The sequence below is a fragment of the Triticum urartu genome, chromosome 6 (assembly GCF_003073215.2).
Source record: "Triticum urartu cultivar G1812 chromosome 6, Tu2.1, whole genome shotgun sequence".
Taxonomy (NCBI): domain Eukaryota; kingdom Viridiplantae; phylum Streptophyta; class Magnoliopsida; order Poales; family Poaceae; genus Triticum; species Triticum urartu.
This window is the reverse complement of record NC_053027.1, coordinates 97,944,522-97,949,408: the sequence shown is the minus strand read 5'-3', so window position 1 is coordinate 97,949,408 and position 4,887 is coordinate 97,944,522. Positions and strand designations below refer to the sequence as shown.

The 4,887-nt window shown below is 40.2% G+C and overlaps 1 pseudogene; it reads left to right on the top strand.

The window, feature by feature from the left end:
* Positions 1-3,665: 3,665 nt before the first annotated feature.
* Positions 3,666-4,132, top strand: LOC125516207 (annotated as a pseudogene).
* Positions 4,133-4,887: the final 755 nt, after the last annotated feature.

Below are 4,887 nucleotides of genomic sequence, written 5' to 3'. Positions count from 1 at the left end.
TCGCGCCTACGTCTCGCTTGACGTGAAACTTAGGGCAACATTGCTTGAGGGATTACGAGACTGGGCCGGCAAACTCACGGGAGGCCACAACCTCGTTTTTATTTTCTTCTTTTGTACTTTTTTGCTTTCTATTTTACTTTTTCTTCATATTTACAAATATACTAAATATGTATATTACAAAAAACACTTTATATAAAACACTAAAAAAATGCTTATCCAACGTTTTCAAAATACTCAATGTGTATAAAAATGTTCCTAAAGTATACAAAAAATTTATAGTAGTGTGTATGAAAGAAATTGATCATGTATTGAAAAGATGTAAATAAAATATTTGAAAAAAAATTATTACATATTTAAAAATCTAAAATGTGTGTATAAAATGTTTTTGATGTATATAAAATAAACATAATAACATAAATTTTAAATTTCTTTGATCATTTATGAATAAAATATTAGTTATATATTTCACAAATGTTAACTGTGTATAAAAAATGTTGCTGATATATACCGAAAATGTATGATTGTATGAAAAAGTATTTATCAAATATAGAAGTTTGAAAAAATGTGAATTATCTATTTTTAAAATGTTAAACCTGTACAAAATACGTTTTTGATGTATAAGAAAAGTGTAGAACGTGTATTTAAAAATTGGACACAAAAACCTAAATTGTCAAAAAAATGATATCTATAAAAATGTTAATATATACTTTAAAAATCGTAAAAATTTATTAAAAAATATTCCTGATATATACCAAAAATGTACAATGTGTATGCACAAAGTAGTCATCAAACATTTATTTTTATTAAATGTGAATGATGTATTTTAAAAATGTTAATCATGTATAAGAAATTCATGATGTACACGTAAAATGTACAAATATGTATGAAAAATGTAGACATACGTTGAAAAGCAAATAAAAATGGAAGAAAGAAAAAGAACACCTCAGAAATGAAGAAAAATAGAAAATCCAAAGAAACCCTGAGAACTCATGAGGATATAAAGAAAAACAAGGGAAAACTAATAAAACTGATGAAAATTAAAAAAGATACAATAAAACCGGAAAATAGAAAAGGAAAGAGAAACCCAATAAAAACATAGAAAGAAACAAAAGAAAAAATAAATAAATAACCTAGTAAAAACCAGAATAAAACAAAGATAACAATGAAAAAACGAAAGGCGAAGATACAAAATAATCACTGAAGAAACAAAAAACGATAGAAAAAGAAATGAGCGAAGGAACGCATGAAAAAGACTGACCCAGTACCGTAGCCCGGAGTGGAAAACTTCATGCGAGACACGTAGATAGTCTTGCATGAAGCGATATATAATTCTCGCGAAGTAGGGAATTTACATAACATCAATATTTGGGAAGATGCCTGGATCTCAAACTATGCCACTAGAAAGATTGTGACCCCTAGGAGGGGGCAATTGTTATCAGAAGTGGGTGACCTGATTGACCCTGCCTCCAATAATTGGGATGAGGACCTGATTAGACAAACTATGTGGCCCATTGACGCACAACGGTTTCTTTCAGTCCCACTGTCGCAACATGATATGACAGATTTCATTGCCTGGAGTTATACGAAAAATGGTATGTTTTCGGTACGGTCTTCTTACTCTGTGGAGTGGAATTGCCAGCATGGGAGTAAAGTAAAATATTCTAATGGGATTGGGCGAATCACAGCTAATCCTATATGGTGTCAAATATGGAAGTTATCTTGTCCGGCAAAAGTAAAAAAAAATATGGTGTATATTACATGGCACTCTCCCATGCCGGGTAACACTCGCTAACACACACATGAAGGTCTCGGCCTCGTGCCCTAATTTCTCTTAAGGTTTAGAAGATACGAAACGCATGCTTTTCCTCCGTAGTAAAGCAAACGAGGTTTGGAAGAAACTAGGAATGGATAAGATTATTGATAAAGCTTGTAAGGTTGATCGTGTTGGGGAGGCGATATTGGAATACCTTCTACTTCTTCTAGACCAAGATTTGAGTATTATGGGGTACCAAAATTTACGAGAAATGATAGCTATTTTTACCTTGATACCTATGGTGGGAAAGACAAAAATTAGTGCACAGGGAATTAACTCAGAATGCAAATCGGATATCAATGGTGATCATAGCCCTCACATCCATCTTTGTAAATGCATCATCTCCAAAGGCGTCCATGAAAAGGGGGGGCTGGTACTGTCCTTCTAGGGGTTTTGTGAAACTTAATGTTGACGCCTCCTTTCATCATGACATGCTGAAGGGTACGGTGGGGATAGTCTTGAGAGACGACAAAGGTAGGTTTATTGCAGGAGGAAATGAAAAGATTGACTATTGTGCAGATGTTCTAATGGCTGAAGTTTTAGCACTCAAATTTGGCCTAATACAGGCGCAAAGGGCGGGGTGTAATCGCATAATCATCAACTCAGACAATTCTGGAGGTGATAGAGACCATGCAGGACGGAGGACAATCAGCGGGTGCGGCGGCGGCCATTTTCGAGGACTGCTTTCACTATGCATGTGATTTTGTCATAACTAGATTCGAACATTGTAATAAAGAAACAAATAAAGTAGCTTATAAACTTGCTAGATTAGCTAGATTTTCTTTGACTTCAGACTAGTTTGAGAAGCCTCTAAATGAAATTGTAATAATCCTCACAAACGATATAATGGTTATTTCTAATGAATAAAGTTTCATTTTAAATAAGAAAATATATAATTCTCACGATGTTTGAGCCGGTCAGCACATCAATTGAGACTTAGCTAAATTTGAGTAGTCGTTCTCCTAAAGCAAAGATAAAGATGGTTGTTGAATATATGTAGAATGATCCCTTGGTGACTAGGGCGAACTCTCCCCTCTAGGATTCATCGATGAATTTGTGGATTCGTCTCCCCTCTGCCTACTGCTCTGGCAGCCAGTGGCAAGGAGAGAAATCCCGGTGCCTCCGCTTCAGTTAGTAATTTAGGTTCAGTTCTCGCAAGTGCGGCCCTCAGGCGAATGGCGGCACTTCTTTTTCAAGTTTCTCTTCCGGGCTCCGATCCTTTTCGAGTTAGTCCTTGTGGATGGAGTCGATGGAGCTCAGCCGTGGATTCCTGTCGTTTCCTTGTGATGGTGAGGCTAGAATTTTTCATCGTGTGGCGAGATTTGTTGTCGGATACTTCAGATCTATTCAACAACGCGACGACTACAACTTCAGGGCGCTGGTTTTTAGGAGCACGTGCACGAAGACTTCTCAACCGTGGATTTTTATTATGTTTGAAATGATTTGTACTTTTAATGAACTTTGATAATAGATTTGAGTTTTTTTTAAGACATGTAAAACTCTTGCTTGCTTGCTACTCTCAGCAGCGTGGATTTCCCAAAACCGGATAAAGATTCTTTAGACTTTGAACAGAGATTGTAGTATGCTTTGAATACCCTGCACAAGATCAATCTCCAGATAGCCCCAACAAGAACAAAGATCTAGTCTAGGTTCAAAAAGAAAAACCAAGAACAAAAACATCTTTCCGTACAGCAAACCACGGACGCGTGCATGCTTTGTGCCATATAAATTCCACGATCCTAACGACCTATATATTCGCACGTAACCGACGCAGTGGCATTCCAAATTCCACCGGCGAATACACAAACGTACGCACGACAGATCTCCCCCGCCCAACCGCATGAACGGCGCCATGACTTCCCGCGGCCGCATCGACCCCGAGGAGGAGGCGCGCCACCGGCAGGTGATGGGCAGCCACGGCGTGCACGACGCCGACTGGGCGCTGTGCAAGGCGCTGGAGCAGTCCGACGTCCAGGCGGGCAGAACAGGCTGCTGCTCACCAAGGAGCAGATGCGCGGCGGCCCCATCCCCAAGCTCTTCCCGGAGCTGGAGGAGCTCCGCGGCGACGGCCTGAACGCCCAGAACGCGGTCCCGGTCAAGCTCCTCGACGCCGACGGCCGCGAGAGGGACGCCCACCTCCGCTACCTCAACTCCTGCAAGGCGTACCGGGTCGTGGGGCACCAGTGGAGGCGGCTCGTGGAGGAGAGCGGCTTGTGCAAGGGAGACCGCCTCGATCTGTACGCCTGCAGGCGCGGCGACGGCGACGGCGACCGCTGCCTCTTCGTGTTCAGGAGCTAGGGCAGTGGCGCCGGCGATGCCTCCCGGAGCAGCGGTGAAGACGGCCGGGTTCTGCGGCGGGTCATGTCGTCAATGGCGGCCATGCTGATAGAGTGATAGTTAGACACTTAGACAATAAAATCCATCCTTTGTCAAAGAAATTAGAGGGATAGGCGCTGCGCCTGATGATTACTGTGATGATTTGTTAATTTTGATGGTCTATGTATGACACGCTTCAGTCACACAACCAATTATTACAGATCACCCATCATACACTATTTCAGTTAATAAAATGGTTCCAATGTACTCAGAGGGAATATTTGCACTTTGCAGATGTTCAATGCCAACATACACATATAATAATACACTCCAGATGGTAGATAATTTCATCAAACAATATAACTTTATTGTCAACTCAGAGTGTGGTTTCTATGAAAGAACAATGGCTACAGAAAAACAATAAACACCCACTTTGTACATTGATAATTGTCATCACGTTAAAGCAATACAACAATACTTTCTTGACATACAGTCTGTAGATCCCTTGTATGTAGTTCCAGCCTTCCAAGAGTCTTAAACATTTTTAGAGAATAGTTTGACTCAGCCTAATAGTACTTTTCTCTTTTAAGCCACGATACTGATGTCAGTCTCTTACCATTCGTCCTACAACCAAAGTACCAAACACATTTAGTGTTACGTCCCTCAACTCGATTTACTCTAGTTCATAGTGGCATAGGAGGAATTTGGAGTTCAGAGGAGATAGGGTTCGAGGAGGAAGAAGGGGATCGGGAGGAGAG